Below are 12,761 nucleotides of genomic sequence, written 5' to 3'. Positions count from 1 at the left end.
TCATTCTCTCTTCAGCGTTTTGATCGAAAGTATCATCGAGATGGAAGTTGTGGAAGTTGCCAGTTTTCCAAGCAACAATGAATTTGATACTGCCTTCAAGGTTTTTGTGTGGCTGTTTTTGGTTGGTTGGTTGTTTGTTTTTTCGGGAGGGGGTGGGGTGGGGTGGGGGGTGTGAAGACGCGTGTCAAGCATTTTGTACATGATTGTAAAAGCGTGGCTACTGCGAACCGTCGGTAGAACAGGCATTTGGTCTATCGGCTAACCCTAGCGTCGGGAGAATATCATCTTTGTATTGTATTACTCTTTTTCTCACAACAGATTTCTCTGTGATATTCGGACTGCTCTCCCCAGGGAGAGCTCGTCGCTATACTTTCAGCGCCATCCTTTTTTTTAATATTTTTCCTGCCTGCATATTTTTCTTTTCTTTCTTTTTCTTTCTTTTCTATCGAAGTGGATTTTTCGATAGAATTTTGCCAGCAACAACCCTTTTGTTGACGTGGGTTTTTTAACGTTCGCTAAGTGCATGCTGCACGCGGGACCACGGTTTATCGTCTCATCCAAATGACTAGCGTCCAGACCACCACTCAAGGTCTAGTAGTGAAGGGGGAGAAAATACTGGCGACTGCGCCGTGATTCGAACCAGTTCGTCTCAGATTCTCTCGCTTCCTATGCGGTCGCGTTACCACTAGGCCCTCACTCCACTTTCTTACCGGAATTGCACTCTGCCGTAGTTCCTGGAGTCGGGCCGCCATGTCAGCGTCAAGAAACGGCGGTTGTTGCTGGCACGTGCGTGGAACGCTGTGTCGCCCTCCATCAGGGGGTCACATGACGCGATCAGGGCGCCAGGCTGTTCCGTGAAACTCCCCACGATAGTCTCGTTGTCTGTCATGGCCACCAAGGCAAAGCCCCGGATGTTGTTGTTGAAGCCTCCTCTTGGGTTTGCTGTTATGGAGACTGTGGGAACAGAGTATTCAGTGTTCGTTAAGATAAGATGAGATCAGATCAGAATAACTTTATTATGATAATAATAATGATAGTATTTATATCGCGCTGAATATTGTGCATAGACAAATCTAAGCGCTTTCACACCAGTAATTTACGCGCATACATAACTCTAAAACTGAAGAAACTGAAGACAAGGAAGCGGTAGGGGAGGGAGGCTATCTTGTGAAGAGTGGGTTTTAAGACCAGACTTGAAAGAGCTGAGTGCGGAGACCTGACGAAGCGAAAGAGGAAGTTCATTCCAAATGCAAGGTCCAGAGACAGAGAAAGAACGGCGTCCAACAGAGAAATTACATTTGGTGCGGCAAAACAAATGTAGACAATTACTCAAAAACATAAACATGGCAAAGTAAAAAAGAATCAATAACAGATGGAACATTAATATAAAAACTATTGCATATATATTCACTTCATTTAAATATTGTAATTAGTCATTATTGTAAATACATTGAAATACACCAAGGCTAACATTGCATTATTATATTGAACATTGATATGTTCGTTGTCGTCGTTATCATCATCATAAGTAGCATTTGGGAGGTTGCTGTGGTGGTGGTTATTGGGATAATGGTGGTGGTGGTAGTAAAGGTAATGGTGGTGTTGGTGATGCCGTTTCTTTGTTGTTTTTTTGTCCATGGTGATGGTGGTGGTGGTGATGCTGCTGCTGCTGATGATGATAATCATGATGATCATGATGATGATGTTGCTTATTTTGTTTTGGATTGTTGTACTAAACAATTGAGCCGCCATCGTATGAAATGGTATCCCATTGTATTGTAACCCATATTTATTTCTACTGTATTTGTATTGTATTGTATTACATCGCACTTGATTGGATTTTGTGCTGCACGTTAAACCCTCATAAATACACAGCATTTCATAAATAACACACGAAACAGTAGCCCAAGAATATAAACTAATTTCATTCTTTATCTTTCAGACAATCATCTGGTAACATATCGTCGTGTCTAAGATACATGGTTGTCGCGAAAACCTTAAGTCATCCTCGGACTGTTTCAAGATCTATCATAATTTTTTTTTTTTTTTAATGAACAATTTTGCCAAGAATATACAACAAGGAATAGTGGGTGTCACAGCATTTAGATTTATTCATCATTCCAAATGAGTTTAATATATTTTCTGTATATTTAATCAGGAAGCAATCACAGTGCAGTCATCCTGACACCAGTGACTGTGAGGAAACGTTTACCTTGCACACTCTCGCTGAAGTAGCTGGAGGCATTAACTCTGATGGTAAACAAGTTTCTGACGTCACCTCGGGGAGCGCATAAACCACCGCATCTGATGACGTCAGCGTGAACTGGGAATCGCTGACCTGCTCGGCGATTGCAGTACACCCCGAAATTGGCCTGTAAGCAACAGTGATGACGTGTACACGGCTATGTCATCTGTCTACCTACGTTAATGATTTATTGACCCCCCCCCCCCCCACCATCTCTCTCTCTCTCTCTCTTTGTTTTTGTCGCCACAAGGACAGATTGGAAGACAAGGCAATGCCTAAAATCTTTGTCCTTAAGTAATAAAGTTTTTTTAATCTCTCTCTCTCTCTCTCTCTCTCTCTCTCTCTCTCTCTCTCTCTCTCTCTCTCTCTCTCTCTCTCTCTCTTTCTGAAAATGGATGAGTGATCAATTAAGAGGGGAAATCCAAATTTTTAAAAAAAAGAAGAAGAAAGAAATAGGAAGAAGGAGGAAGGATGGACAAAGAGAAGGAATGGGAAGAAGGAGGAAGGATGGACAAAGAAAAGAAGGAATGGGAAGAAGGGGAAAGGATGGACAAAGAAAAGAAGGAATGGGAAGAAGGGGGAAGGATGGACAAAGAGAAGAAATAGAAGAAGGGGGAAGGATGGACAAAGAGAAGGAATGGGGAGAAGGGGGAAGGATGGACAAAGAGAAGAAGGAATGGGAAGAAGGAGGAATGAGAGAAGGAATGGGGAGAAGGGGGGATGATGGACAAAGAGAAGAAGGAATGGGAAGAAGGGGGAAGTATGGACAAAGAGAAGAAGGAATAGGAAGAAGGGGGAAGGATGGACAAAGAGAATGAATGGGAAGAAGGAGGAAGTATGGACAAAGAGAAGAAGGAATGGGAAGAAGGGAGAAGGATGGACAAAGAGAAGAAGGAATGGGAAGAAGGGGGAAGGATGGACAAAGAGAAGAAGGAATGGGAAGAAGGGGGAAGGATGGACAAAGAGAAGAAGGAATGGGAAGAAGGGGGAAGGATGGACAAAGAGAAGAAGGAATGGGAAGAAGGGGGAAGGATGGACAAAGAGAAGAAGGAATGGGAAGAAGGGGGAAGGATGGACAAAGGGAAGAAATAGGAAGAAGGGGGAAGGTTGGACAAAGAGAAGAAAGAAAGGGAAGAAGGGGGAAGGTTGGACAAAGAGAAGGAATGGGAAGAAGGGGGAAGTATGGACAAAGAGAAGAAGGAATAGGAAGAAGGGGGAAGGATGGACAAAGAGAAGGAATGGGAAGAAGGGGGAAGGATGGACAAAGAGAAGAAGGAATGGGAAGAAGGGGGAAGGATGGACAAAGAGAAGGAATGGGAAGAAGGAGGAAGGATGGGCAAAGAGAAGAAGGAATGTGAAATGGAGGAGAACATGGAGACAATAGCCCACTTGTATTTGAGAACCCAGACCGAATCCAGAAGCAGGGGGAGGTGTTTGTAACAGCGTAACGACGATGACCAGAAACAGAGGGCGGAGAACGGAATGGCAACTGTTGTATCCTTGCCCATCGACTGCCATGTTTGTGTTTTTGTGTCACTGGGGGTCCTTGTTCTGGAAAATAATGGAAAGAAAAAGGATGAAGAATTCGTGTATAACCTGCAAATCAGCACAATAAATAACACATCACTCAGTCATTTTGATATATGGGACAGCACAGACGCATGTATTCGAAAAACAGCCTTCTTCAACCACAGGAAGACTTCACAAAAAATAATTTTAAAAAATAAAAATAAAAAACATAGACAGATTCACTGATTCACTGGTTCATCGACTGATAAAAGTTCGTTATCTTTATCACTATTGTCATCTATTCGGTGTGTTCGAAAAGATAATAGAAGACTCAAATGTTGTGTCGAGAGACAGACAGACGGACAGAATGGCGGCGGCAGAGAAGGTACAGAGTCAGCGACAAAGAAAGAAAGAGAGAGAGAGACAGAGACAGAGAGAGAGAAAAGTGAGAGGCAAGTGGTCTCCAAAATGGTTCAGTTGTCTAGTATTATCATTATTATTATCGTTATCATTATCAAATTGTCACCCTCATCATCATTATTATATTCTTAGTAGTAGTAGTACTTTGTTTTATGTTGTTTCATTTGTTTACCTATCGATCATCAATATCATCATTAGTAATGGCAGTCCTTGTAATAGTATGACCATGGTCGTTATTATAATTAGATACGAACTGTGTTTCAATATTCGCTGCATCTTAACCCACAACATATGAAAATATGTTAGACAAAACGAGGAAAGCTAAGGGGTGGGGGGATGATAGAGAGGGACAGAGGTGGGTGATAGAGAGGGACAGGGGGGGTGATAGAGAAGGACAGAGGGGGGGTGATAGAGAGGGACAGAGGGGGATGATGGAGAGGGACAGAGGGGGGTGATAGGGACAGAGGTGGGTGATAGAGAGGGACAGAGGTGGGTGATAGGGACAGAGGGTGGTGATAGAGAGGGACAGAGGTGGATGATAGAGAGGGACAGAGGGGGGTGATAGAGAGGGACAGAGGTGAGTGATAGAGAGGGACAGAGGTGGGTGATAGAGAGGGACAGAGGTGGATGATAGAGAGGGACAGAGGGGGGTGATAGAGAGGGACAGAGGTGGGTGATAGAGAGGGACAGAGGGGGATGATAGAGAGGGACAGAGGTGGGTGATAGAGAGGGACAGAGGTGGGTGATAGAGAGGGACAGAGGGGAGTGATAGAGAGGGACAGAGGTGGGTGACAGAGAGGGACAGAGGGAGGTGATAGAGAGGGACTGAGGTGGGTGATAGAGAGGGACAGAGGTGAGTGATAGAGAGGGACAGAGGTGGGTGACAGAGAGGGACAGAGGGAGGTGATAGAGAGGGACTGAGGTGGGTGATAGAGAGGGACAGAGGTGAGTGATAGAGAGGGACAGAGGTGAGTGATAGAGAGGGACATAGGGGGATGATAGAGAGGGACAGAGGGAGGTGATAGAGAGGGACTGAGGTGGGTGATAGAGAGGGACAGAGGGGGGGGGGGTGATAGAGAGGGACAGAGGGGGATGATGGAGAGGAACAAAGGGGAGATGATATAGAGGGATAGGGGTGGGTGATAGAGAGGGACAGAGGGGGATGATGGAGAGGAACAAAGGGGAGATGATATAGAGGGATAGGGGTGGGTGATAGAGAGGGACAGAGGTGGGTGATAGAGAGGGACAGAGGGGGGGTGTGATAGAGAGGGACAGAGGTGGGTGATAGAGAGGGACAGAGGTGGGTGATAGAGAGGGACAGAGGGGGGGTGATAGAGAGGGACAGAGGTGGGTGATAGAGAGGGACAGAGGTGGGTGATAGAGAGGGACAGAGGGGGATGATAGAGAGGGACAGAGGTGAGTGATAGAGAGGGACAGAGGTGGGTGATAGAGAGGGACAGAGGGGAGATGATAGAGAGGGACAGAGGTGGGTGATAGAGAGGGACAGAGGGGGATGATAGAGAGGGACAGTGGGTGATAGAGAGGGACAGAGGTGGGTGATAGAGAGAGACAGAGGGGGGTGATAGAGAGGGACAGAGGGGGGTGATAGAGATGGACAGAGGTGGGTGATAGAGAGGGACAGAGGGGGATGATAGAGAGGGACAGAGAGGGATGATAGAGAGGGACAGAGGGGGATGATAGAGAGGGACAGAGGGGGGTGATAGGGACAGAGGGGGGTGATAGAGAGGGACAGAGGGGGGTGATAGAGAGGGACAGAGGGGGGTGATAGGGACAGAGGGGGGTGATAGAGACGGACAGAGGGGAGATGATAGAGAGGGACAGAGGGGGATGATAGAGAGGGACAGAGGTGGGTGATAGAGAGGGACAGAGGGGGGTGATAGAGAGGGACAGAGGGGGGTGATAGAGAGGGACAGAAGGAGGTGATAGGGACAGAGGGGGATGATAGAGAGGGACAGAGAGGGTGATAGAGAGGGACAGAGGGGGGTGATAGAGAGGGACAGAGGGGGATGGTAGAGAGGGACAGAGGTGATGATAGAGAGGGACAGAGGTGGGTGATAGAGAGGGACAGAGGTGGGTGATAGAGAGGGACAGAGGGGAGTGATAGAGAGGGACAGAAGGAGGTGATAGAGAGGATAGAGGGGGATGATAGGGACAGAGGGGGATGATAGAGAGGGACAGAGGGGGGAGATAGAGAGGGACAGAGGGGGAAGATAGAGAGGGACAGGTGGGTGATAGAGAGGGACAGAGGTGGATGATAGAGAGGGACAGAGAGGCTGATAGAGAGGGACAGAAGGAGGTGATAGGGACAGAGGGGGATGATAGAGAGGGACAGAGGTGGGTGATAGAGAGGGACAGAAGGAGGTGATAGGGACAGAGGTGGGTGATAGAGAGGGACAGAGGTGGGTGATAGAGAGGGACAGAAGGAGGTGATAGGGACAGAGGTGGGTGATAGAGAGGGACAGAGGGGGATGATAGAGAGGGACAGAGGTGGGTGATAGAGAGGGACAGAGGTGGGTGATAGAGAGGGACAGAGGGGGGTGATAGAGAGGGACAGAGGTGGGTGATAGAGAGGGACAGAGGGGGGTGATAGAGAGGGACAGAGGGGGGTGATAGAGAGGGACAGAGGTGGGTGATAGAGAGGGACTGAGGTGGGTGATAGGGACAGAGGTGGGTGATAGAGAGGGACAGAGGTGGGTGATAGGGACAGAGGGTGGTGATAGAGAGGGACAGAGGGGGGTGATAGAGTGGGGGCAGAGGTGGGTGATAGAGAGGGACAGAGGTGGGTGATAGAGAGGGACAGAGGGGGATGATGGAGAGGGACTGAGGGAGGTGATAGAGAGGGACAGAGGTGGATGATAGAGAGGGACTGAGGGGGGTGATAGAGAGGGACAGAGGTGAGTGATAGAGAGGGACAGAGGGGGGTGATAGAGAGGGACAGAGGGGGTGATAGAGAGGGACAGAGGGGGTGATAGAGAGGGACAGAGGTGGGTGATAGAGAGGGACAGAGGTGGATGATAGAGAGGGACAGAGGTGAGTGATAGAGAGGGACAGAGGTGGGTGATAGAGAGGGACAGAGGGGGATGATGGATAGAATGTATCGGGGGCGAGTGGCGAAGGGGTATGCAACATTCCGAAGTCTCGCCCATCTCGTGTTAATTAAAGAGAGGTGACAACTTCCTCCTCACCTTCATTACATTCCGGTTAATTCAGGCCCATACGTCAATCTGTTTTCCTTGGCTGTTTTCCTCCAGTCAGATATGAGCTTCATCCCTGTAGTACTTCTGAAAAGGAGACTGTTCAAAGTTAGATTTCACACTTGTTTCATCGTTTGATGAAATAAAAGATGGTGCTTGTGACATGTAAAAAATCTACAAGAGTTTGCGAGATAACTGGGAAAAAAAGAGGGTAGAAGGTGTGTGTGTGTGTGTGTGTGTGTGTGTGTGTGTGTGTGTGTGTGTGTGTGTGTGTGTGTGTGTGTGTGTGTGTGTGTGTGTGTGTGTGTGTGCGCGCGCGCGCGCGCGCGTAAGCAGTTCAGTGACGACAAATCAATTTTCAGAGGGATCTCAGAGTTTTACATTTGGTTGAAGTTAGTTTTCGTTATGCATTGTCAAATGAAATGATTATAATCAATGGGAAGGCCAGCACACACATAGTTCAATCAATGATTATAATCAATGGGAAGGCCAGCACACACATAGTTCAATGGGAAGGCCAGCACACACATAGTTCAATCAATGGGAAGGCCAGCACACACATAGTTCAATCAATGATTATAATCAATGGGAAGGCCAGCACACACATAGTTCAATCAATGGGAAGGCCAGCACACACATAGTTCAATCAATGATAAACAAACAAGAGATGTGCAGCTCACAGTGTCCCTGGTAATGTGCTTTCAGCCGTGTCCCTGGTAATGTGTTTTCAACAGTGTCCCTGGTAATGTGCTTTTAACAGTGTCCCTGGTAATGTGCTTTCAACAGTGTCCCTGGTAATGTGCTTTTAACAGTGTCCCTGGTAATGTGCTTTCAACAGTGTCCCTGGTAATGTGCTTTCAGCCGTGTCCCTGGTGATGTGCTTTCAACAGTGTCCCTGGTAATGTGCTTTCAACTGTGTCCCTGGTAATGTGCTTTCAACAGTGTCCCTGGTAATGTGCTTTCAACTGTGTCCCTGGTAATGTGCTTTCAACAGTGTCCCTGGTAATGTGCTTTCAGCCGTGTCCCTGGTAATGTGCTTTCAACAGTGTCCCTGGTAATGTGCTTTCAACTGTGTCCCTGGTAATGTGCTTTCAACAGTGTCCCTGGTAATGTGCTTTCAACTGTGTCCCTGGTAATGTGCTTTCAACAGTGTCCCTGGTAATGTGCTTTCAAATGATGATATTACAAAAACCAGGTGAAATATTTGACTATATCATTCTAGTGGCGAAACATTTCATTTATAAATGCAGAATAAATAAAATCAAACCATGTATAAAGTACTTCCTAACAGACCTAAGAAACGTAATTTATTATATAAAACCGAAAAATATATACACTCGATGGAAATGATGTCGATAGTATTTTCTAGAAAATGGTACCCATACATAAAAATGATTGAAGGCAACGAGGAGGAGTAGAGACAACCACGAATGTAACGTTTGTTCTTTTATTTATTTTCTTTTTCCTTTCATTTATTTACTTGTTTTATACAGTGCATGTGACTTTTTTGTTTCTGTTTTTTCTCTGTATGAAGACGGTGTTGTGTTGTTGTTTTCCTGATTTGCAGTTTAGGTGGTGCACAGTGGCAAATATTGTTGATTTCGGATGTTGGTTTTGTACGTCCGTCTGTATGTATTAAATGTTAAACTCGAATAAAATATTTATTTTAAAACAAATATGTCTTGCCTGGTGAATATAAATGTGTTCAATACATTCATAAAATAAAACATACATACACGCAGGCACATGCGCGGGGCGGGGGAGGGGGATGGGGGGGGATGAGGAAGCTAAATCACAGACACACAAACACGCGCACGTACGCTAGAACACACACACACACACACACACACACACACACACACACACACACACACACACACACACACACACACACACACCCTAGCACGAAGAGAACAGTGATGTAGAAGAGAACAGAAGAGAATACGGCACGACGCAACTCGACACAACATTTCGAACAGAATAGAATTGAACTGAGTGCAATGCAATGTAGTACAGTACAGTACAGTACAGTACAGAACTGTTCTGTTCTGTACTGTATTATATCTATTATATTCTTTCGTTTAATCCTTTTTTTTCTTTTTTTTTCTGTGTTTAGAAATAATTTTCTAAATTTTTCTTCTAAATTTTCACGGCTTCTTTGACTGAACTGAAATATTTCATTTTCAAAACTTTATTTCCTCTGCGATTAATTACTTCTCTGTTTTGCAATGCGACAGATAATTATTTTTAAAAGAACAGAGACGAAACAGCACAGGGGTGAACAGAGCGGTACAGAAAGAACAGAATAAAACAGAACGATGCAAAACAGAACAAAATAGACAGATAAGATCACAACAGAATGGAGCACAACGGTGCAGCGCACAACACAGCATAGCACAACACAACGATACAAAACTAAATAGAGCACAACACAACACAACGATACAAAACTAAACAGATCACAACACAGCACAACACAACACAACACAGCACAACACAACACAACACAACACAACGATACAAAACTAAATAGATCACAACACAACACAACACAACACAACACAACGATACAAAACTAAACAGATCACAACACAACACAACGATACAAAACTAAATAGATCACAACACAACACAACGATACAAAACTAAATAGATCACAACACAACACAACACAACGATACAAAACTAAACAGATCACAACACAGCACAACACAACACAACACAACACAACACAACGATACAAAACTAAACAGATCACAACACAACACAACACAACACAACGATACAAAACTAAACAGATCACAACACAACACAACGATACAAAACTAAACAGATCACAACACAACACAACACAACGATACAAAACTAAACAGATCACAACACAGCACAGCACAACACAACACAACACAACACAACACAACACAACACAACACAACACAACACAACACAACACAACGATACAAAACTAAACAGATCACAACACAACACAACACAACACAACACAACACAACACAACACAACACAACGATACAAAACTAAACAGATCACAACACAACACAACACAACGATACAAAACTAAACAAATCACAACACAACACAGCACAACACAACGATACAAAACTAAACAGATCACAACACAACACAACACAACACAACACAACACAACACAACACAGCGATACAAAACTAAACAGATCACAACACAACACAACACACAACACAACACAACACAACACAACACAGCGATACAAAACTAAACAGATCACAACACAACACAGCACAACACAACGATACAAAACTAAACAGATCACAACACAACACAACACAACACAACGATACAAAACTAAACAGATCACAACACAACACAACACAACACAACACAACACAACGATACAAAACTAAACAGATCACAACACAACACAACACAACACAACACAACACAACACAGCACAACACAACGATTCAAAACTAAACAGATCACAACACAGCACAACACAACGATACAAAACTAAACAGATCACAGCACAACACAGCACAACACAATGATACAAAACTAAACAGATCACAACACAACACAACACAACGATACAAAACTAAACAGGTCACAACACAACACAACACAACACAACACAACACAACACAACACAACACAAATCAACGATACAAAACTAAACAGATCACAACACAACACAACACAACACAACACAACACAACACAACACAAATCAACGATACAAAACTAAACAGATCACAACACAACACAACACAACACAACACACAACACAACACAAATCAACGATACAAAACTAAACAGATCACAGCACAACACAACACAACGATACAAAACTAAACAGATCACAACACAACGATACAAAACTAAACAGATGACAGCTCAACACAACACAACACAACGATACAAAACTAAACAGATCACAACACAGCACAACACAACGATACAAAACTAAACAGATCACAGCACAACACAACACAACGATACAAAACTAAACAGGTCACAACACAACACAACACAACGATACAAAACTAAACAGATCACAACACAACACAACACAACACAACGATACAAAACTAAACAGATCACAACACAACACAACACAACACAACACAACACAACACAACACAACACAACACAACACAACACAACGATACAAAACTAAAAAGATCACAACACAACACAACACAACACAACACAACGATACAAAACTGAACAGCTCACAACTCAACTCAACACAGCACAACACAACACAACACAACGATACAAAACTGAACAGCTCACAACTCAACTCAACACAGCACAGCACAACACAACACAACGATACAAAACTAAACAGATGACAGCTCAACACAACACAACACAACGATACAAAACTAAACTAAACAAATAACTAGACTGTACCAGAATTGAACAGAGAAAGATAGTAGAAGAAGAAGAAAAGAAAAAGAACCCCCCAAAAAATACAGGAAAAAAAAAAGAAAGTGAATATCTCACCGGAGCCAGTGAAGGTGGGCAGGTGTGTAGACCACCAACGATCATGTACACCTGATGTACTGGGGAGTGGGGGAAGCTATCAGTCATGATCCCTACAGTGACAGGGCACTGTGACATCACGCGCTCTGAACCAATAGGAAGGGGGCAGGTAGTAATGAATTGTGAAACGTCATCTCTGCCTTGCAGCTTCCTTTTGATAAAAAGAAATGAGATAAAATAAAATGATTTCTTAATAATTTTCTTTTGAAGTATATAAATAGACAGAGAAGATGAGGAGTGGCTGTTCGAATCCTTAATCAGATCAGAATCAGAACCACTTTATGCATTACCCCAGCGGAGAGTGGCTTAAGTCTGTGATACTAACACGTTTTACCCCCAGAGAAATTAAGAGTGGGTAAAGGCTGTGATAACACATTACCAGCAGATGTAGTAAAAGATCCCGCGCAGTTTCAACACATACGCGCACGCACACTCAAACACACGCGTGCACGCGTGCACACACACACACACACACACACACACACACACACACACACACACACACACACACACACACACACACACACACACACACACACACACACTCACGCACGATGTTGTGCATACGTACATGCACAATATATTCGACAAATATGATATTTGATATTGATACCACATGAGGTGGTTAAAATGAGTCGATCATTGGCTTTTAGTCTGAGTTAAAGTCGTGTATTGGGCTTGTGTGTGTTTATGTGTGTGTGTCTGTGTGTGTCTGTCTGTGTCTGTGTTTCTGTGTCTGTGCGTGTGTGTGTATGTACATGTATGTCTGTAGCTGTGTGAATTATTGTATGAATATGTGAGTGTGTTTGTATGTATGAGTATATGTGT

General features: G+C 44.2%; 1 long non-coding RNA gene across 1 annotated transcript; it reads right to left on the bottom strand.

Moving 5' to 3' along the window:
• Window positions 1–2,238: 2,238 nt before the first annotated feature.
• Window positions 2,239–7,468, bottom strand: LOC143287428 (uncharacterized). The gene is made up of 3 exons (XR_013055957.1): window positions 7,381–7,468; window positions 3,635–3,796; window positions 2,239–2,372 (listed from the first exon to the last, which is right to left on the bottom strand). It is a non-coding gene; the product is annotated as an uncharacterized LOC143287428 (long non-coding RNA).
• Window positions 7,469–12,761: the final 5,293 nt, after the last annotated feature.

Source organism: Babylonia areolata, chromosome 11, assembly GCF_041734735.1.
Source record: "Babylonia areolata isolate BAREFJ2019XMU chromosome 11, ASM4173473v1, whole genome shotgun sequence".
Classification (NCBI taxonomy): Eukaryota; Metazoa; Mollusca; class Gastropoda; order Neogastropoda; family Buccinidae; genus Babylonia; species Babylonia areolata.
Note: the sequence above shows the minus strand (reverse complement) of the source record. Positions and strands in the feature narration are given on the sequence as shown.